This window comes from Eubalaena glacialis, chromosome 5 (genome assembly GCF_028564815.1).
Source record: "Eubalaena glacialis isolate mEubGla1 chromosome 5, mEubGla1.1.hap2.+ XY, whole genome shotgun sequence".
Taxonomy (NCBI): Eukaryota; Metazoa; Chordata; class Mammalia; order Artiodactyla; family Balaenidae; genus Eubalaena; species Eubalaena glacialis.
Window position 1 is genome coordinate 51,608,821 of NC_083720.1, and position 24,135 is coordinate 51,632,955.

Here is a 24,135-nt window from a genome sequence, read left to right on the forward strand (position 1 = left end):
GCAGGGAAAATCAGTTGAAGCAGCTGCTGTAGGATTATACAGTTTCTGCCTGCTCTTGGGTTTTGTGGCTTGCAGGTCTCGGCCATTCCATGGACAGGAGTCCACTCCCAAGTCACCTGGGCTGTCACAAGGTCACAAAGGGGTGATCCACACTTAGCTCACCGCTGTAGCCTCCTCCCCCAAACCCAAGTCTGAAAACGCAATACTTAGCAACTTATCTAAGGAATGTCTTGTTCAGTTTCATCATTAACAAAACATCGCTGACCTCAGTGAAACATGCAGTGTCTCCCTGAAACCAATCCTTTCTCTGAGACACAAATGGACTGATCAAAACACAGAGTTAAATGCAAATCAAAAAGAAAGGGAGAGAGAGGTGAGGGAAGATAAATACAGATACCTTGCATTCATATCCAGGGTTGATATCAACATTTTTACACAATATGCAGACATGTATTCTTCCAAATTGTCTAGTAAACATTAACCAAATATTTTGAGGGGTGGGTCAGGCTCTTCTACATCCAACATATTGACAAACCATGAGAGAGTTTAGAAATGTTAAAGTCTTCAAAATAAGTCAGATTCTCAATATTTGGGTGTGAAACTTGGTGTTACTGATTCCCTAATATGGCAAAAAACAGACATCTGATATTTGCACTTTGGAGTAACAGAACATAACATGACAATAATGTGGTTATACTTACAAAGTACCCTTCATCCATGGGGCTCCAATTTTACCAATATTAGTTCACTGATTTTCGCAAAAAACCTGAAAGGCAGAGGGTAAGTTTGTGTTACCCCCACTTTGCAGATGGGGATATAGAAATGCAATAGGAGAATAAATTATTGGTCTGTTATAGTGAGAGAATTCAGTAACAGGAGGACAAGAATTACAACTTTCATCTTCCGTGTCAGAAGGCAATTTGACCACCCATCTTTTCCTTGGGGACTGATATTTCCCATGCAATTTCCACCACGATCTCAAAGTATTAAACACATTCTACCCAGAGTAAGACAGTGCTAAACGGCACTAGGTCCAAAGAGCCCAGAGACCAATATTCCTTTAATACCAGAGAAAAGGTTAAAAAAACTCCCATATCCGTCTAAACAGGAGGAAAAATTAGATTGACAAAATACAATCATCCAAGTAAAATTTGGCCTGAAAATAATGTTACTACTGTTCAGTTTGTTACATACATACTTATGTTCACATGTCAGCATATGGACCTGTCTTTAAAAATTATTCCAAGGAAGTCAGAAGCTTCAGAAGTAATCTCGCTAACAACATTTTTAGAAGGGTGTATTTTTAACAACCCTTTCTAGGACACCCCATCCTTTCTACCACTCTCAGGCCATTTATTCACGCATTGACCAAATAATCAGTATTTACTGAGTTCTATGTTTAAGTTTAGCACTCCATGTGATTTCTTGGAGGACACAAAGATGTGTATGACACAGGTCCCATCATCAAGATACTTATAATCTTATGGTTCAATGATTCGAATACAGTAACAATCTCTCTGATCTAAAACACTCTGGAAAGATTTGATGGTTTCTGGACACTCCTGGTGAGTCATGGACACCAGTCCCAGAAGGATGGTTCCTTTGGGGAATGTGCTCCAACAAGATGAGTTTGGGCTCTGTTTATGAGCCATACTACTTGGGATTACAGAAATGCTAAAAACTGTGTCTCCTTAAAAATGTCTGACCCAGAGTCTTCCCAAAGCCCATGATTTGAGGGTCATGATCTCTCCTACTATCTTCATGTCCGAGCCACACTGACCTCCTTGCCTGTCCCCAAATACCTAATCACAGGTCTTTTGCCCCTCCAATTGTTCCCTTCTCTTGGGAAAAGCTTCCTGCAGGTATTTCCATGATCTCTGTTCATATCCCTGCTCAGTGATTTCTCCCCTGAACACTCATCTAAAATAGCTGCATTGCTATCAAAAAGTCTGCTAATAAAGACTGTTTTATTTCTTCTTTTCCAGTCTAGTCTAGTGCCTTTAAATTCTTTTTCTCACCTCCAGTACTCTGTTGAAGAGAAATGGTGAGAGCAGATATCCTTGTCTTATTCCAAAACTTAGAGGGAAACATTCTTTCACCATAAAGCTAAACTTACCACCCGACAATTCCACTGTTACCATTTATTTCTATGAAATTTCCCGAAAAGGCACATCCATAGAGACGGAAAGCAGATCAGTGGTTGTCTGGCCCTAAGGGAGAGAGCCAAGATTGACTGCAAATGGATTGTGGTGATCGTTGCAGAACTCTGTACATTGACTAAAAAATCATGGAACTGTACACTTACAGTGAATGAAGTTTCTTTCATGTTAATCATAATAAAGCTGTTATGAAATGCTAAAACAAAAAACCAAAAATAAAATAAAACAGCTGCAACTCAGCAGGCTCCATCCCCTTACTGTTCTTTCTCTTTCTCCATGAGGCTCCCCACAACCTAACATTATTGGTCTTTACCTGTTTTTGTTACCCTATGCCTCACCCACTAGGATATAAGCTCCATGAGAGTGGGGACTGTTTTGTTCACCACTAAATCAATCCTAAGGTCAAGGCACCCCATAAATACTGGTTGAATGAATGAATCACAGTGCTGAACTGGGTGCTCGGCCTTTCTCCTGCATCTTGTTTTATTCTCACTGGGATACTATTATAATTACTAACAAATACATCTCAAAATTGGCTCATAATAGGTTTTTCCACCTAAAGGGAAAAAAATCCACAAATAGTCAATGAAATGTTTCTGAAAAATATAATAAACACCCATTTTTAGCACTTTCCCTTCACTTGATTGTTCAAGCACTGGGCCAAGAGTCAGGTAACCCTGCTCTCCGGCCAGCATCGCTGTGGGCTGCTCTGTGGCCCTGAGCTCTTCACCCTCCAGGGTCTTTGTTTCCCAGTGGTAAAATAAGAAAGCTTAAGAAGCTTATTTCCAGGCTGCCTTCCGGTTTGGAAACTATGGAGATCAACATACAGGTGATGGGCCAAATTATACTTTTACATCTTCTGATTTCATACCACTTTCTAAGTATAAGCTTATCTCAAAGGTAGCGAGGTCATTTCAACGAAGCAAGACGAAATCCCGGAGGGAAGGAGTTGATTATCTAACCATATCTACAAGCATGCCAATTTTGGAGAAACACCACAGATATCACCAAAAGCTTGTTCCCCACCACCATGCATGATCACACCACCAACATACAACAGACATGCAAAGACAGATGCCACATCAGCTGATTATGACATCTTGAGTTACAGACATTTCAGTGGGGCCTCTAAACAGATTTCTTATTTACTTGCACATTAATAAAACTCGCACCTTTGCCAGTCAGAATTTTTTCCCCAAGCATCTGAACATCCAAAGAGATTTAGAAGCAATTAACATTCGCGAGTAACAGAGCAATCAACAAGGGAATCGCTAATGGGACTGGACAGAATCCAAAAGCAGATATTAGGATAATAGTGAGTCCCTGACATAGGTTATAGTGTTAATTCTGGAGGGCAGACTCGTGGTATGTTTTCAATAGCTTTGTGGGGCCTGCTGTCAGAGCCACATATGCCTCCTCTATATATGGCTCCTAGTCCCCCCTACGACATACCTTTTTTTTTAACTGCTATCGAAAAGAAGGCATTTTTGCATTGTTATAACACAACCTCTAGCATTAATGGTATATATTGAATTCAAGTTTATTTTTAAATTGCCTACCTGACAAAAATGTTAAAATGTCATTTTTTCCCACTTTGGGTCTCTAGACTATCTTCACCTGTTAACTCTCGTAGCTAGAGGCCACAAAAATAATAGCTATGAATTTCCACCTAGACGCTTCCCCAATAAATTTTGCCTCTTACTTGCGTGCACACGCGTTGATACATCCCAAGTACACAGAGAGACATCGGCACTCCCATTCCAACGAGCTCTATGCCTGCCTCCCTGTCAGTTTTTCTGACCTGTTTTCATAAATATCACTCCAAAATCAGCACACACACACCCCTTTATCTTACCCTACCAGGAGAGTCTCTGGGTAATAGAGAATGTTTCCATTGTTAACCTTCCTGCTTCCGTTTCCTTCATCTCTCATCACTACCATCCATCTAAAATACCAATGCCAGGCAAATCGATCTTCACCTCCCTTTGGACCACATTCCTGAATCCTTGCCCTGGCGCTCCTTCTCCCTCAGCCTGAAGTGCGAACGGCTCAACCTTCAGAGGCTGGACCTCTCCAGACCCACACATGCCTCTCAATCCTCAACTCCCCTGCTAGCCTTCCTGTGGGGTCATCTTGTCACTCTCATGACCATGACATTCATGTCTAATCACGGGACATCTTCCCTTACGTATGGACTCTGGACCCCAGGTGGGCAGAAAACCTGGTTTATTCTCATTTTTCAGTTTGGGTGTAATTCATCACTGCTTATTATGGTTTGCTTCATTCTGTGTGGCCTAAGAAAATAAATTCCTTCCAAGGTTGGGCTTTTAAATTTTTTCAAATACTTTAACGTTAGATACGAGTATATAATTGGATAAACACCATTCATTTGGACAGTAGTAATATTTTTCTGGTGGTTCTACAGCATTCATGCTCTATTCCATTTCTTTCTCCTTCTACTTTGCTGTTTCTAGCTATGAAAGGATCCCTTCTTAACAATTCAGCTTTTTTTTTCCTTCACCTCCCCATCCCAGCACACACCCATTTATGAAAATGTATCCCTATTTAAAGCTTTGGTTTATTCCCTGAATACAATCAGCCACTGATACACAATCTGCCACCACCAGGCTGTGCGTGCTAAAAGCCTGTTTTGACAAAGATTTTATACAACAGAATCCAAATTAAAGGGAAGTTATCAACAGACCCATACTTAAGAATCCCTCACTTTATCTCTGTGGCAAGTAGTTTCATATTCCCAGCACCAGCCCCAAGGCTGGGAGACTCAAGCTTCTGAGGGCCTCCATGGCACACACACACATCTCAATCACCCAATCATCACCTCACCTCCCCCAGCTCCCTCCCCATCCCAAGTAGCAGCAGTTGAGATTAAGTGCTTCTGGGGCTGTGGTAATCCAGTCAGGGCTGGGTGTGCTTCAATCTCTACCATTCCATTCGGCTGGAAAACATTTTGGCAGGATGCCTTTCAGCTGCACTCTGCATCCCGCGCTGGTCCCGTGTTTATTTTCGACTGCTCCGCAGAAGTGAAGGTAGCCAAGGGCCATCCTGCCCCGGGAACAGGGCTTCACCTGCCTTCTTAAACCGCAGGATATCAGAAGCACTCCTGGCATCAAGGAGTGGAGTGAGTGTGTGTGTGTGTGTGTGTGTGTGTGTGAGAGAGAGAGAGAGAGAGAAAGAGAGAGAGATTCTGATGCACCCACCTACAGCTGGGGAGCAGGGAGAGCAGGGGCAAATACTGCACAAACACATAGTTTTTTTTAACTTTAAAGATGAAAGGAAACCCATTTTTCAACCCTTTGCCTTACCTAAGCACTAATCAAAAATATTCCCCCCATTCTATATTAGTCAAGGCTTTTCAGGGGTCCTTATCCTTTCTAGATCCCTTTGGCTATCAGATGTAATCTATGGACCCCTTCTAAGAAGAACGGTTTTCAAAGGATTACAAAGGAGATTAATTACATTGAAACATTTTCCATCCTGAGTTAAGAAGCCCAGCGGGGTGTGGTTTTAGTGGATGGGAAGTAGAGATGCTGTCTGGATTTTTATTTTTTGAACTTGGGACTTCTGCCCTGGAGACTTGTGCTGGGAGAGTGATGGGTGGTGGCAGAAAGCAGAAAGTGGCCTTTGCATACTGTCCCCGTGACTGTACACCTTCCTGTACACAGGCTTTGCAGCTGTTTCTGTCTTGCAAACAACCCAGGCCCATGAACCCAGAGCCCTTCAGTATTTGATCCACTGAAATAGCTAAGAATGTAGACTTCCTTTATTTACAGCCCTAAGTAGGTTTTAACTACTCGTGAGAAAGAAGCAGAGGAATAAAGAAATCCATTTGAGAAATTTTGGAAAAGTAGAACAAATGGTAAAAAAAAAAACCCTCTATTCAACCATTTATTCTTTCACCAAATATTTACTGAGCACCTTCCTTAGATTCACAGTGGTGAATAAATGACCTATAGAACTTTCCAAGGAATTTACATCCAAATGTAGGGAGACACCCTGTAAGTAAATACATAAGTAAATGTAAAACAAGTAAACATATGTCTAGTGGTGATGAATGCTTCAGAGAAAAACAAAGCAGAGGAGGTTAGGGAGTGTAAGGACATGAACTCATACTTCATTATAGCATTTATTTCCCCATTTCATGTCACTAAATATTTGTTGCCAAGCTCCTACTATGTTTCAGGCCCGGTAATGGGCTCTGGGGAAGCCATATATGTGTGTGTGTGTGTGTGTGTGTGTGTGTGTGTAGATGGATGGATGGATGGTTGGATGGATAAATAGATATGGATATGGATATATACACATCACACACTTAATTTCCAGTTATTTGCATGTGGAGGGTACACAGTCTTCACCAAGAGGGGTCTGTGTGTAATGGTGCAATCTGACTGCAGTTTCTTTTAAAGGGCAACTGATGAATGCCTCTAAAGGGTCCCCAAAGCGGGAAGGGTGCACTGGGGTCTGTGTCTGCTGTGTTGAAGGACATGGGTGTTGGAACCATTGAGAGCCCTGCTTCGGGGTCCACAACCATGATCCTCCCTCAGCTCCACCACCTGCCTCACTGAGTGGCTGTAAGCAAGTTACATCACCGCTTTGGGCTTTAGGGTCCTCATCTACAAAGTGAGGATCCCAGGTGCTGTGGAGTTCAAATGCAGTCAGGCAAGGAGAGTGGCCAGCACAGTGCCTGGCACGAGGAAACTGACAGACGAGTCCATGCCCCCCTCATCTTCTCATCCAGGAAAAACACGCACACCAGAAATGCAAAAGCCCCCAACAAATGGCTGTGCACCCAGAGTAAGGATACAGTAAACGCTTTTGCTTATTTGTTTTCTTTGTTTTTTGACCCAAGTAGTTCTATGGAATATCAGATGGTACTTTAAAAAAAAAGGCCACAATCAAATAAGTTTTAGAAACAACAAATGAAATGAAGCAACATGGGTCTTTACTTCAGGTTTTCCTGTTCTGTAATACGTCGATGTGAATCACATAGCTCCAAGAAATGTGAACAATGGCATGAGTGTTTCCCACCTTATATGACCCTGGAACCCTTTGGCAAATCCTATACAACAGTCATTCAATGGAACCGACTTCGGGAAATATAGATTTGCTCTAAGAATAAATGAATCAAAAGATAAGGAATCTATACCGTCTTTGGTTCTGATGGCTTTCTTTGAAAAGGCAGACTTGGGCATATTTTCTGCAAACCAAGAAAGCCTGGTGGCAGTGTTTCCTATCCACTGGACCACAGCAACTTCTTTTCCTAGAAAAGAAGTCGTTATTCTGGAACCACCCTGCATTTGGGGGAGGTGTCGGCAACATCTGAACACTTCTCATTCCCCAGGACAGGTAATTCCCCTATTTTCTTCAATAAATGGGCTCAGACTGTCATACAGAGTGAAGTAAGTCAGGAAGAGAAAAACAAATATCGTATATTAACGCATATATGTGGAAACTAGAAAAATGGTACAGATGAACCGGTTTGCAGGGCAGAAATTGAGACACAGATGTAGAGACCAAATGTATGGATACCAAGAGGGGAAAGTGGCGGGGCGGGGGGGCGGGGGGGTGTGATGAATTGGGAGATTGGGATTGACATGTATATACTGATGTGTATAAAATTGATGACTAATAAGAACCTGGTGTATAAAAAAATAAATAAAATAAAATTCAAAAATTTAAAAAAAAAAACGAGTTTTGTTAATTATTCTCTTGAAAGCCAAATCCTCTTCTGGCTACATGGGGAATCCTGCTACTTAAAGTCACCCCGGGTTTTCTTTATCATCTGAATGCTTCACAGTGAGCGTGCATTACTTTCATAAACAGAAGATCAATGCTGGGGGAAAAAAGAAAAGAAATTCTGTAGAGATGTGTTGGTACACCAGTGATTAGTCCAAAAATTACCTACCTGCACATGAAGATTTTTATATATGGGGTTTTCCTGAAGATCTTACTTAATATTAGTACACTTGATAAAACTGAAGCAGAAGGGGTAGGCAAGGAGGAAACTGGGCCAAGATTGTTCCTCACATGCTTAGAATTCAATCTCAGGAGGAAGGAATCACCCACATTCTCCCATTCTCCAAGGCAAAGAGAGAGAGAGAGAGGGAAGGAGGGAGGGAGACGAGGCAGGAGGAAGGCAGGAAGGGAGGGAGGGATGGACAGAGAGAGAGAGGAAGGAAGGGGGGGAGGGAGGGAGGGAGGAAGGGAGGGAGGGAGGGAGGGAGGGAGGAAGAGAGAGAGAGAGAGAGAGAGAGAGAGAGAGAGAAGAAAGAAAGAAAGAAAGAAAGAAAGAAAGAAAGAAAGAAAGAAAGAAAGAAAGAAAGAAAGAAAGAAAGAAAGAAAGAAAGAAAGAAAGAAAGAAAGAGAAAGAAAGAGAGAGACAGGGAGGGAGGGAGGGGAGGAAGAAAGAAATAGAGAGAGAGAGAAAGCAAATGAGAGAAAAAAAGCAGGAGTTGTTGAGAAGCCTAAAGTGGGGGGAGGGGAACACAAACCCACAGATGAAGTTGACCCAAGTCAGTACAGAAGGCTTGGTGCAAGGGCTCTGGCATTAATGGGATTTGGACCGCTAAAGACCTGCGAATCAAGTACAGAACATAACCAAGATGCAGGAGTTATTTGTGAAATTAATGTCTTAAGTAACATGAAGCTTGGACTTCCGGGGTGGCGCGGTGGTTAAGAATCCGCCTGCCAATGCAGGGGACACGGGTTTGAGCCCTGGTCCGGGAAGATCCCACATGCCGCGGAGCAACTAAGCCCATGCGCCACAACTACAGAGTCTGAGCTCTGGAGCCCGTGAGCCACAACTACTGAAGTCCGCGCACCTAGAGCCCGTGCTTGGCAACAAGAGAAGCCACGACAATGAGAAGCCGGCGCACCGCAAGGAAGAGTAGCCCCCGCTCACCACAACTAGAGAAAGCCCGCACGCAGCAACGAAGACCCAACGCGCCAAAAATTAATTAACTAATTTAAATCTTAAAAAAAAAAAAGTAACATGAAGCTTAACTCGCAGGGACAGTCGCAGCATTTTGCGTGACTGCTGCCGGCTGGTGGCCCGGCTGGGAACCGGAGCTGCCCAATCAGCAGTAGCCTCCCACCTGGGGCAGGACCAGCTAGGTGAGCCTTAACCCAGAGGTGAGCTCAGGAGAAGCTGGTGTGTGTGTTGGCAGGGAGACTGTGCTGCTCCCTGAATCCATCAGTAATGCAAATGGTATACCTGGTGGGGGGAACCTTCTGAGCCTGAATCCTAAATCCTAGATTTACAGAAACGTTGCAAAGATAGTACAGAGACTTCCCATATACCTTACACTCAGCGTCCCCTAATGTTGGCATCTTACTTAATTGCATTACATTTGTCAAAACTAAGACATGGTTTAGAATGGTTTAGAATGGAGCTTTCACTCTTTCAGTCAGTCTTGCATCAATGTCTCCAGGGTGTCTGCAGCCATTTGGGGTCTTGAAGATACTGGGATGGACCACACAAAGCCCCTGCTCTCAAGGAGCTTACATTCTCCTGGAAGAGGGAAAGCCAACAAGTAAATAAGAATTTCTATTGGTTATAAGACACATGAAGAAAATCAAAAATAAAAGAGGAAGAGAGAGGGCTCCCGGGGGCGGGGAAATGTGCTCAGAGAAGACAGCTCCGAAGAAGAAACATTTAAGTGAAGACTCGAATAACAAGGTAGACCCCACCCTGCCAAGACCCGGAAAGCACAGTGGAGGAGGGAGCGGGCAAATCCTCCCTCAGACTAAGCAGAGGCCACCATCACCCCTCACTTCCAACCAACTCAGCTTTCGGCAATACTAAATTCAAAAGCTCACAGACGTGTTTAATTTTAAAATCTTAAATTGCGTACCATGCCTGCTAGGAAAATCTCTCCTGAATCGGGATATTTTTAGAATGGTCCACTTCAGTTTCTTGAAGTACTTTTTTCCCTGTTCAACCAGAAGACCCAAATAGTCCAGGTAACATCAGCCTCCGCTAAATACCTGAAACTGCATTCATCAGACACTTTTTAAAAATTGGATCTTACTTCCAAGCTGAGTGACTTGATCACTCCCATAACAGCATATATTACACTGATTACGGGATTATTCACATGCCATTTCGAAGAGGTTGGGCAACATTTCTCAACATCGCACCCACCAACAAACGGCGTGGTAAACGTGATAAATGGGATGCCAAGATTCAAATGCCTTCCATGTCCTGATACCATGATAAAATGCCTCTGCACTCTTTTTCTTTTAACTGATGTTTTTTAAAAAGAGGGAGAGAGGAGTAATTATTTTTGGTACAATACAGCTCAGAGAGAAGAAAAGAAAAAAGCACCAACAGGGTCCCAAATATGAGGCTGTTTCTAGGATCTGACACACCCCAGGCACTCAGTAAACATAGGTTCCCCTCCCCATACTCCTTGCCTGAGTATACCCTGAGCATTTATTTTTATATCAATAATTTGCCAACAGCATGTTCATTGGCTCATTTTTTTCTAACTGCCAGTCTAGTGCCGTGTTTTCAACATGCTGGCAATTGGTTCAGCTTCATCAATTCGTAAGAATGGCTTAGGGTGAGAACGGGGGTGAGGAGGTGGAAGCTTTATAGACATGATTCACTGCTAATCGATGATTAGCACTTTATGCTCAAGACAATCAAATTCATATTATTTTACACTTTAAAAGTTTTTAAAGGAACACTTATTAAAAGCCAAAATGAAAACAGGGCATCACAAGTTCAAATAAACCATAAATTAGACAAAGAAGCATAATTCTACTGAAAACCATTTTATTAGCTAATCAACGTGTCATTTTTTTTTTCTATTGGCATCTACTTACTGTCATACAATTTCCATAAGGGCGCCATCTGTATCTATAAAAAGAATTATCTTTGTGGTGATCTAGCAATCTACAAAAAATGGTGATATTTAACTTTTCTTAAGGGATCAATTTTAGAATTGGGTTAAAGGATTTATAAGACTCTTTTTCATGATGACCCTTAAAAGGACTTACCCATACATTTTTGTGATGTTAGAAGCACTTGAAATAAAGAAACAAACAAACAAAAAAAAACAAAATGTAATTTTGATTTATTAAAATGTAAAGTTCTGGATATTGACATGTACGTATTTTTAATCCAGCATAATGGGTCCCTACTATAAAGTCCAGTAAAACAATCATAAACAAAATATTTTGTTTTTTCCATTTTGGCTGAAAGGGCAGGTAAATTTTCAATGTGATCTGATTTGATGCCGCATGCTAAGAGAGAACCCAGTATTTGCCAAGTTCGCTGCTTTGAGTTGAATCAGCATCCGGCTAGTTCACTCATTTATGACACATGATCAAACCATGCCTTGTCCAGTTCTTAACGCCAGCCTTGCAAGGTCAAGGCACTGGCCTAATGATGGCTAGTCAAGCTGGTGGGAATGAGCCAGCAAACCCCTTACCACTAATGGAATAGAAACTCATAATAGAAGCCCTTCTGTTGGACACAGACTTCATACATAGATGACAAAACATGGGTGCAGGGAGAGATTTGTTTAAAGAGCTTTTATGGCTATCAAGTAGGACCTCAGAGAGAAGAGTTTTTGGTTTTACAAAGGTACATTAACTTCAGCTTTGAGTCAATCCGAAGAGCAAGATACAGTTTGAGAGAATCAACAAAAGACAAAAGGCTCACTCTTGGTTAGGACGCAAATTTCTCCACTAGTAATCAATTACTTTGTAAATTTAATTTTAAACAAGATTCAGAAGGATTATGATTAAAAATCTATATGACAAAAAAAAAATCTATATGACATACTAACCAACAAAATAAAAAGGCAAAAAACTGAAAATGACTCTGCTACCCAAAGCAATCTACAGATTCAATGCAATCCCTATCAAACTACCACTGGCATTTTTCACAGAACTAGAACAAAAAATTTCACAATTTGTATGGAAACACAAAAGACCCCGAATAGCCAAAGCAATCTTGAGAACGAAAAATGGAGCTGGAGGAATCAGGCTCCCTGACTTCAGACTATATTACAAAGCTACAGTAATCAAGACAGTTTGGTACTGGCACAAAAACAGAAATATAGATCAATGGAACAGGATAGAAAGCCCAGAGATAAGCCCATGCACATATGGTCACCTTATCTTTGATAAAGGAGGCAAGCATATACAGTGGAGAAAAGACAGCCTCTTCAATAAGTGGTGCTGGGAAAATTGGACAGGTACATGTAAAAGTATGAAATTAGAACACTCCCTAACACCATACACAAAAATAAACTCAAAATGGATTAAAGACCTAAGTGTAAGGCCAGACACTATCAAACTCTTAGAGGAAAACATAGGCAGAACACTGTATGACATAAGTCACAGCAAGATCCTTTTTGACCCAGGTCCTAGAGAAATGGAAATAAAAACACAAATAAACAAATGGGACCTAATGAAACTTAAAAGCTTTTGCACAGCAAAGGAAACCATAAACAAGACCAAAAGACAACCCTCAGAATGGGAGAAAGTATTTGCAAATGAAGCAACGGACAAAGGATTAATCTCCAAGATTTACAAGCAGCTCATGCAGCTCAATAACAAAAAAACAAACAACCCAATCCAAAAATGGGCAGAAGACCTAAATAGACATTTCTCCAAAGAAGAGATACAGATTGCCAACAGACACATGAAAGAATGCTCAACATCATTAATCATTAGAGAAATGCAAATCAAAACTACAATGAGGTATCATCTCACACCGGTCAGAATGGCCATCATCAAAAAATCTAGAAACAATAAATGCTGGAGAGGGTGTGGAGAAAAGGGAACCCTCTTGCACTGTTGGTGGGAATGTAAATTGATACAGCCACTATGGAGAACAGTATGGAGGTTCCTTAAAAAACTAAAAATAGAACTACCATATGACCCAGCAATCCCACTACTGGGCATATACCCTGAGAAAACCATAATTCAGAAAGAGTCATGTACCAAAATATTCATTGCAGCTCTGTTTACAATAGCCAGGACATGGAAGCAACCTAGGTGTCCATCATCGGATGAATGGATAAAGAAGATGTGGCACATATATACAATGGAATATTACTCAGCCATAAAAAGAAATGAAATGGAGGTGTTTGTAATGAGGTGGATGGAGTTAGAGTCTGTCATACAGAGTGAAGTAAGTCAGAAAGAGAAAAACAAATACAGTATGCTAACACATATATATGGAATCTAAGGGAAAAAAAAAAAAAAAAAGAGGTCATGAAGAACCTAGTGGCAAGATGGGAATAAAGACACAGACCTACTAGAGAATGGACTTGAGGATATGGGGAGGGGGTGGGGTGAGATGTGACAGGGTGAGAGAGTGTCATGGACATATATACACTACCAAATGTAAAATAGATAACTAGTGGGAAGCAGCCGCATAGCACAGGGAGATCAGCTCGGTGCTTTGTGACCACCTAGAGGGGTGGGATAGGGAGGGTGGGAGGGAGGGAGATGCAAGAGGGAAGAGATATGGCAACATATGTATATGTGTAACTGATTCACTTTGTTGTAGGGCAGAAGCTAGCACACCATTGTAAAGCAATTATACTTCAATAAAGATGTTTAAAAAAAATAAATAAATAAAAATAAAAATTAAAAAAAAAAAAAAAAAAAAGGCAAAAAACAAACTAATATTTATACTTCATTGATTGATTCCTTAATTAGTATGGGTTCATGGATTTCTATCAAATATCAAGGACCATATTAAGGATCAGGCACAGTGAACAAAACAGACACAGTCTTTGCCCTCCTGGAGCTTACTGTCTTTAAAAAAAAAGTATGTGTGAATGAGCAATTGAGTGGAAATTTACCAAATCATATTAGTGATTTAATTAAGATATGTAACTACTCTGTTTCCTCTCTCGAATATAGTTTTATTGCTTTTAAAATCTGAAACATTTATTTTAAGTAATTTGATTATGTACTGGGACCAGGAAGTAATCTTTCTGGACTTGTTTTTTGTTTGTTTTTTGAAATGTTATTCATTGCAATGTTAACTTTTGAAGAAACTTTGACCATTGAATATTTGAAATATGTTACTAAAATAGAGAATGTTTAGGGAAACGTAACAAAAAACATATTCAGGAGTGGAAAATGGGTCTTCTTGGGGAAGGATAAGGAATTAGGCTCATTTCTCCCAAGAAATAACTTGATTATTATCTCTGTGGGGAATGAACAAGTAAGAGAATGAACTCTGGGATCAAACAAGTTCTCTCTTCAAATCCTGGCTCTCCCACTATGTAGGAGAAGCTCTCCACATCTCAGTTTCCTTATCCATAAAAGGGGCATATCACAAGAACTACGTGAGTATAATAAATGTAAATAGCTTAGCAGGTAATCCTTAGCTGCCTTCATCATAACACATCATCATCATCATCATCTATCCCGAGGTAACAATCTATCCCGAGAAAACACTAGAACTTAAATCACAACTCCCTGGCTCAAATCCTAGCTCTTCTCATGCTAACTTTGCAAACTTGGATAAAACTCTTAAACTTCTGAGTCTCAGTTTCCCCAGCCCTAAAATGGACCTAATAGAACTTATTTAATGAGATAATATATAAGGAAGGATCACATACATCATCTCATTATATACAGGACACTACTAATTTTACAGGAAAGCACATTCTGACAATAACATACCATAAAATGATCTCTTTTTAAACCACCCAGGTTAAAAATTCCCAGAAAGATCATGAACTTGAATTTCAGCTGCACTATTCACTAGACGAATAACATCTCTTAAATTCTCTGGGCACTGGTTTCTAGTTAGGAAAATAGCATACTCATTGTGAGGATTAGAAATTAGACGTGCAAAGTGCCCAGGAGGGTCTGGCACATCACACATATTCACTGATAGGTAACTTCCATCCCTCTCTGTTAAACCGTGATTCATTTCATTTTTAGTATGTATATTCCCACACTCTAAAACTCCTTAAATGAAAAGCATTATAAATAACCTTGGATGATCTTTAAATAATTCTTTATGGTTTAGAGGGGGGAAAAAATCTATAGAAACATCAAATATCCAGGGTGTCAAATATACAGTATAATCATTTTGTATGATCACTGCTAATACAGTTCAATCTAAATTGCAGTCTCATATTTGACATAATTATACATAACCAAACACTAATAAAAATTGCTGCCTTATATTTCAAATTAGTAATTATGGTAGTAAACATTAACAACATGTCAGATATAAGATGGTGATTTGTTCTGAAATGTATTAGAAATCATTATACTGTATGATAATTTTAATTACAGCTGGGTAGCAAGAGAGCAGGCAGCGGTTAGGGCTCTAAGTGCATTATGGGAACCAGCAGCTCTTCAATTCAGCCCTAACTCTGACTCCCTTGATTTGAGTTCAGGAAATGCACAGTTATTTCTCCACCTTTAAATAGTGAACACAATTCCCTCTGCAGAATCAGTACTATCACGAGGTTTGAAGCCATTTTTCCAGGGTTTTAGAATCCTTTTTCTATCACTTTCTAGCCATACAAATTTGACTGACAGGAATTTCTCTGTGCCTCTGTTTTCTCATCTTAAAAGTGGAAAACATAGCAGTACCTAACTCAGAGAGTGATAATAGCAGCTAAATTAGATCATTCTGTGGGCAATGCTTAGACTGGCACCTGGAACATAGTAAGTCTTCAATATATAATAGTGGTTGTTATTATCATTTTATATTAATATCCAGATCAATCATTTTCCTAAACTTAATCATAGTGACCAAAGGTCCTATGTAGAGTAGAAATGTGCTAAATGTTAGCTTCTTTCTCTCAGGACACTGCAGTCTTCAAAATTTGGTCGTTCTCCTTTCCTCTCTCCTTCCATGTTTTCTCCATTTCTTTTTACTCACTCTGTTTTGTGAGTCAATGGGAAGACCCCATTCTTTATATTTTCACCTCTCAGGAATGTCTGGCTTTGGCTTATCCTTTCATGGCATCTGTTTCCATGTTGTCCTTAACATTGACCTCTAAACAAAGCCATGGCCTCTAAGCATGGTCCAGTGTCCAGACTCCACGCTCCATTAATGATGACGGTGGAGAGACTGAGAAACTCCACCGCCTGCCACGAGACGGGCAAGTATATGAGCCACGAGACTCACAACCCCACTCATATTACAAGTTGCCACACCTGACATCTGATCACTAGGCTCTAATTTAGGAACTTAATGCCCCTCCCACCCTGCCTACGCACCGCCCCCCCAAAATAAGTGAAATTCATTATTCTAACATTTAAACCATTTGTTTATTCAGAGTTAGGGATTTCTACCACTTTTAAAGATCCGTGGATTTATCCAATTTAAGAAAAAAAAAAGATCTCGGGGCCTTGCCACATCTGTGCAGACTCACCCGCCTCCAAAATCTCCATGCATTTACATGGTTTCCTACAAAGTCGGGGAGAACTCCCAGCATTATGATAAAGCACCTTTCCTGTCTACATTTCCATACTGTTTCAGGGAAAATATTCAGGGGAACAGACTGGACTGCTAATTAGAGAACTGTCTGAAACCACCATGAACCACATTTCCATAGGTGCAATAAGCAAAGACTCTTCATTAAAATCACTATCCTCTGCAAGGGAAAGCTGTTTCAAGCACAATAGATCTAATTCACAGGAGTGATCATGCAGACCCAGGTACAGTATTCATTATTAACTTAAAAAGTATGCCAAATCAATTAAAAACCATTTTAAAGGGAAGGAATAAAATTTAGTTCTACCTAACCGCAGCTCAGCTCTAATTTATCTTCCAGCCACTTTCAAGGGATTTTACTTGGTCCTTAATCTAACATTCACTGGAAAGGGTAATTCTCATGAAATTACAATGGCATCTCTTGCATCATTTAATGCAAATGTTCCCATTCTTCGGAAATGGAGAGCAGCTTCTCCAATAAAGACCTCCTTCAAGGTGTAAAGTGGAAGAACCCCGGGATCTGCTTGAGAAGAATAAAACATCCCGTTTCAGAAGCTACTCAAATTTAAAACTCTGCTTGCACCCCTATGACAGATTGTATTCCAAATATAAGTTATTCACATGTTTGTTATAAGGCGAGGCATATGAATTCCTGCTGTGTCTTTCTTTACAAACATGTCAAGACTTGTGAACCCTCAATGAAATGCAGCATTTTAGAGGCAGAGAGGAAGCTACAAAGATGCCAGAAAGAAGAGGCTCCTTTCCTGGGACTGGGGCTTTCTTATGCTAGTGATAGTTCTTATTATCAGAGATATTATATCATCTCAAAACCTATTATATCATCTCAAAACCAAATGGGGCTTTAGAGGTCATTGAGATGAGCCACTTCTGCTCACAGACGAAGAAACTGAAGCCTGAGAGAAAACAAGATTCGTCCAAAGTGTTAGGGCTAGTGAGGGGCAGAGACAACTGGGCCCAGGTCTGGCCTGGCCACCCCACAGCTGCCTTCCACTAGTGCCATAGAGTTGACAAGACTCTAAAATAGACTTTGCCCTCCTGGGGCACTTTCGTAAGTCCCATGGGGTGCCAACCTCCTGGTGTTCAGATAAAAGTTCTGAAAACTTGGAAGTGAGCTTATCCCAGTAGGATATTTTTAGTCATGCTATTGAAACCGAGTCCCCCTAAAATTGATTTCCCCTGCCGAATTCATCATTAACTTCTCTATCCAAAACTTTATTCTCTTTCTTGTACCACCCCCTGCTCCCCTCGGGATTATGGAGTAGCAGAGAAAAGGGGGGATTAAAATAGAACAGGACCCTGTGGTAAAAAAAGCCCCTCTGTGTCTCCCATTTCTTATTTGTAGAAAAATGCTTTAGTCTCCCAGTCTTCCCTGAGCTCCAAAGAGCAGATTCAAGAAGTTACTACTTAGGGAAGTGAAGGATGCAGGAACAAAGGAAAAGGAGTCAAGAAACAATAGTTCAGTGATAAAACAGAGTCCTAGCTCCTCTTCAAGGGATATACTTAATAGTCTGAAACATATTCTTGAATTCTTCTGCAGGAACGAAGACTCGCACCCAGGTGGAGGATGGTGACTACAAGCATGTAGACCTCAAGCTGGTTGGAACCAGAAGGTTGATGATTAAGATACCTGAAGCACCACCCTGTTACCTCATCACCAACCAATCAGAAGAAAGTCACGCCCCCTGCAACCCTCAACCCAAATGTTGCCTTTAAAAGCCCTTCCCTGAAAGCCATCGGGGATTTTGCGTCTTTTGAGCATGAGCTGCCCATTCTCCTTGCTTGGAACCTGCAACAAATGCTGTACTTTCCTGCGCCGCAACCTGGTGTCAGTAACTTGGTTTTGCTGCACAGCAGGCAAGCAGATCCAAGTTCGGTCTGGTAACCCTACAGAAGTTAGTTGGATTGATTTTACATTTGGCATTTTTTTAACTAAGGCTCAGGAGTACAATCTTTCTCATTTGTTAACTCCTTTTCTCCCTTACACCACTGTTCACTAGTAACCAGAGGTCCCAAGCAGAAGATATCCACTTCCTACTCAATCCCCAGTCTGGGGCTTTCTGAGTTGGTGAGAACACAGTCATCTACCCTGGTTTAGTTTAAAGCAGGGCTCAGCAAACTTTTCCTGTAAAGGGCCAGATAGTGACTATTTTAGTCTTTGCAGGCCATTTGGTCTTTGTCTGAACTACTCAAGTCAGCCACTGCAGTGCAAAAGCAGTCACAGACATTATGTAAGCAAATGAGCATGGCTGTGTTCTGATGAAACTTTATTTATCTATGTTGAAATTGAATTTCATATAACTTTCACGTATCATGAAGCATTATTCATCTTTTTGATTTTTATTCAACCATTTAAAAATGTAAAAACCATCCTTAGCTCGTGAGCTGTACAAAAACAGGCAGCAGACCAGATTTGCCTCGTCCCTGCTATAGTTTGCTAACCCCTGGTTTAGAGTTATGAAAGTACCCGCTGCAAAGAAAACTTCCTTTTCCTACCCAGATGCTCTCTTTATAATTTGCTATCAGCACTCACCTGGCTCATCCACATTTTCTATTAAATGTGCACGTTCTTCCATTGGTGTGTGATAGGTATGATTTCAGTGAGATTTTATCCCACTTGCTAGTAACTTCAGTTATCACACAGTGCTCCTGAGTGGGGTATCTTCCTTGATGGGAAATACAACTGAAAAGACTAACTTGATCACCAAGAAACAGTTGTGAAATTATGTCACTATGATACCAATCAGATGAAAGAGAAACATCCAGCCATGGGACAGTTGATATATGTTCTACTACTGGATTTTTAGCCTTCATACATAAATATTGCTTTAATTTCAGAAAGAAATATTTTAGTTTCACCTATGGCCAATATTAGCACCAACAAATCAATCACTGAAATCATTATCAATCTTTTGTCTGTTCAAAGAAGTAAGTAGGAACCTTCCATTTAAATACCTTTACACACAGCACAGCTCTACTGGCATCAGCATATTACAAAAACCAATTTTCTTACATCAACTTCTATCTACTTCTAATTCTGTAGCATAGCTCTGGGGAGTTGCTACAAGGTCTGTGTAAACTGAAAATCTAAATAACATTATGACGCCTATTACAGAACTAATTTATAATCTAATACCCCAGTTGAATTTAATATCCTATTTATTTATTCAAGCAAAATATCTGGAAAAAATATGTCACATCATAATGTAGTTGTTATGAAAATGGAAAAATAAAACAGAATTTTAGAGAAGGCATGATAATTGCTAGGGGCAAGTATGAGCAAGAATTTCCAAGCCCCTCACACAAAGGAGAGGCAGTGACGGGAGCCCTTTAATAAATAGAATTTTTGCTTTATAATGCAATTATTGTCAAATTTAGTATTTTACATCAAATTTACAACTTTCAAATGTGATTCCTATTAATGTTATCCGCTCAGAGCTACTGCAGCATAAAACTGTTGGCCAACAGATGCCACCTCATCAACTGTCTTTAACAACTCCTTTCCCATCCTGGATGGAAGAACCAAGTTTATGACAGCGTTTATAAGCACGCCCTGCCAATACAAATGCACAAGTGATGCCCGTATATATTATAATACATACGGGCTGATGGAAATAACTCTACAGAGGCTTCTAAGAACATTAAGTTTCGTGCTGATTTTTTTATCTTAAGATAAATGGAAGGAAGGAATCAAGGAAGGAAGGTAAAGAAGCAGGGAGGGAGGAAGGAAGAAAAAGAAATAAGGGAAGAAAAGGAAATAAGAGAAGAATGAAGAACAAAAGGAAAGAAGAGAAGGAGGGTATTATGACATTAGAATAAGAAAAGCTATGGAAAGCATAAGTATAAAAACATTGGGTGGTGATAATGACATCCTACCACGGATGCTCCTAGCCATCAGGAAGCTGGGGATGATTTGATGAAAGTTTAGTGAGGCTCCACAGTACATTTACAGGGGAGTTGCTAAGACTCAGAGAAAGGGCAGCAGTACTGGAATCACAGTCAATAAGGAAAATGCCTACTGCTTGTTTTTTCTTGAGATAGGAGCCATGTTTTTAGCAAGTAGCAGCCCCAAGTTACGCTGGTCTAGGTCCCAAAGCAGGCACGCACCCAGGTGCACCCCCATGCTCACACTGATGACTTCCAATCCTCACAAAAAGGCAGAAGCAGCAGCCATCTACATTGCAGGCTCTCAAACCCTGAGGTCCTTGAGTCCTGTTCCAAACCTGCATGTCTGGATTACGAGCCCTACACTAGACCGCCTAGTGATTCTGACGCACTTCAAAGTTTAAGAACAAGTGGCCTCTGTGATCATACTTGAAAGGCATCTGGGAAGAACACTTTGGCCTGGAAATTATAACACTGCTCTCTCAATATCCTCAAATTCCATAATTAGCAATTCATTCTTTTGCCTTTTAAAGATTTTTCTGGTCTCCACGGGTACTGAAACTGAACTCAAATATAACAATACCTAGAAAAAAGAGCTTAAGTCCTTGTACCAGATGATGCCTTGTTAGATACTTAGGCCCTGCAGAAATTAAACAAGGCATCACAAACAGGCAAGAAAATGCCACATAAAAGGAGGATATCAACGATACAGGATTAGACTCAGTTCTGCACACATAAACACACATGGGTTGTGTGATCACATATAACCTCTGAGCAAAATGCGTGGGTGTCAAGGGTCAGGCAACCCAGCTTCATCTAGTTCTGCTGTATACAGTCTGACATCAAAAGCAATTCACATTCAGGTCCCTCATGTGTTCCAGAATGTACCCACGTCCAAACGGGCCTGCCTTCATGGGTATCCATTTTCAACAACATACACATGGAGATTCTGGTGTGAGAGTTACGCTCTCTCCTGACAGATGGGCCTCCTCTGATGGTTTGCCTTCTCCAGATATAGAGCTGGCCCCCCACTATTTCCCAAGCATCCCTCCTAGGGTGGATTCTGTCTCCCTCCTCCTCCTGCCATTAGTGTCAGCTCAGTGAGGCTGCCTGGGAACTATGAAGACCACCTCTTCCCTGAACAATCCTACCTGCTCTTTGTGAAAGGTACACACATGCAACAGAAACCCAGCTCACCATTCTATTGATTATTACCTATAAATCTCACTACTCGTAAAAAGGCTCCATGAAATACAATCCAGGGACATAAATCTCTCTGAGAGAGATGAAATCTGATGAGAAATAAAATTCCTTCATTTCATTTATTCCCTTGTTTAAAAGACTGACTTTCCAATCAGCTGGGAACATTAACATGAGATGGTTGGGGGACGGCGACAAAGCACAGGTGGGGGGCTCAGACCAACACGAGAGCAAACACTCCCTGTGCCAGCCCCTCAGTGTGTGTCACCAGCAAGTGACATTCTCTCTGAGCCTCAGTTTTGTCACTCTACAATAAGTGGGATAAACTCCCTTGCACGGCTGCCATGAGATCAAATTCGATAGACTATAATGTACCACACATACATTAGGCACTCAAGATGGTAGCTATTACACACAGCACATCTCCACCTTTAAAATTCTTTTTAATACAAAAAAGAGAAAGAAAATAATTAGCTACCCCCCCAAAATCCATACTTTCTTCCCACAAGACCACGTGATGGCCCATAAGACGGTTTTATTCATTTAACAGACATTAAATAAGCATCAACTATGTATCAGGCTTTGTCCTAGATCCTGGGAGTTGTTCAGGCTTGACCTCCAATTTTAAATTTTTATTTTTTTTTATTTTTTTTTATTTTTTTAATGCTATTCTTGTCTGCTTACATTCTTTTTATGTATGTATGTATGTATGGCTGTGTTGGGTCTTCGTTTCTGTGCGAGGGCTTTCTCCAGTTGCGGCAAGCGGGGGCCACTCTTCATCGCGGTGCGCGGGCCTCTCACTATCGCGGCCTCTCTTGTTGCGGAGCACAGGCTCCAGACGCGCAGGCTCAGTAATTGTGGCTCACGGGCCTAGTTGCTCCGCGGCATGTGGGATCTTCCCAGACCAGGTCTCGAACCCGCGTCCCCTGCATTGGCAGGCAGATTCTCAACCACTGCGCCACCAGGGAAGCCCCTTGACCTCCAATTTTAACAGGTGACAGGACCAACAATTAAGGTGACACACAAGAAAAAAACAGGTGGTGGGAAAATCATAATTTTTGGCAAAAATTCTTATACTGCACACAGGCCCGGTCCCCTGTGTCCCTCGTGAATCTTGAAGAGAGCGTCTGCCCTTTCAGAAGCCTTCAGAGACCTCCAGCCCAGTTCCTCCCCCTGGGTTCTCTTAGCTCCTGAGTGAAGGTCAGTCTCTGAATTTCCACATCGTGTTGCCACTGTGATTCAACAAAGTGACAAACCCCTACATTGTGAGCTTTATAAGGACAGGGACAATGGTTGTGTTCACGTCTTATCTCCTCCCTCCTCAGAAGAGTGTCTGCACATAGTACTCAGCTTGCACCTCTGAGCTTCTGCTTCCAGAACAGAAAGCCTCACCATCAACATCCTTCCCTCCATCACTCCTAGTGACCAGAAAGTCAGTCCCTGAGTTTAAGTGGTTGCGTTCCAGATACATTTCCCCACAACAACAAAAAATGACAAATAGAAACCGTTTGTTTCCAGAAGAAGAAGAAAAGCTTACAAGGCTGAGAAAAATGTTGGCATTAGCACTCACTTCAACTGTCCAGCAAAATCTGCCATGGCTTTTTCCCATCTGATCTTCTGGGCCTTCTAATCCTATATTTCCGTGATCGACCACGAGGCAAAAACCACATTCTGCTCTTTTCCACTTTGCTTCAACAATAAAATGGTCTTTGGTTTGAGTGAGTCAAGAGCCTGTTGGTTTCACTTTTTTCTCTATAAATACAGTATATGGTGCAAATGAATAGGAAGTCTTGAATCGACCAAATGCTGGGCAAAGATCAAAGCAAGGTTGAGTGATTTCACAGGCATCTTGAGAAAGAAAGAACATGAATCTATTGAGTGGTCCTTGTAATCCCATTCTTAGGTCACACTGAGGGAAGTTTGGAGCTGGAGAAAGAACATGGAAGAACAAGATGATGGGGAAAGAGGTAACAGGGAGAAAAAAGAAAAACTCCTTCTATCCTGTAGAGTCAGGCCAAGCATTTGCTACCGTTGTGTCTAGCTCTCTAAACCAAAAAAAGTAAAATCAAAACAAAGAATGCACCAGCCAGAGCCAGGCAGACTCTCCCGCCTTGATTCACACATGGTCTCCTCGCTCCACACTCCCACCACAGATGGTGACAAAGCTCTGACACATGCAGCGCCCTCAGGCACTGAAACTTCCTCTGAGTCCCTCTGCAAGGGTGGCTGGCGGGTGCAGCTCTCCGCTGCCGTGGGGCAATCTCTGCCCCCCATTCTCTCTGCATCCCATCAAAATGGCACACCATTAGAAATATGCTCGGGGTGTGTGATTTGGGGCAGATAGTTGTTGGAGCCCCATATGCTTAAGGTACATAACTGGGCCACTGAGAAAAAGGAATTTAAGCATTCTAGAAAACA

General features: G+C 41.2%; 1 long non-coding RNA gene across 1 annotated transcript in view; it reads right to left on the reverse strand.

Moving 5' to 3' along the window:
• Positions 1-24,135, reverse strand: part of LOC133092630 (uncharacterized) — a 482,184-nt gene that overhangs the window by 280,423 nt on the left and 177,626 nt on the right. The window contains exon 2 of the long non-coding RNA XR_009701092.1: positions 702-766. This is a non-coding gene — a long non-coding RNA (uncharacterized LOC133092630). The remainder of the gene's footprint in view (positions 1-701; positions 767-24,135) is intronic.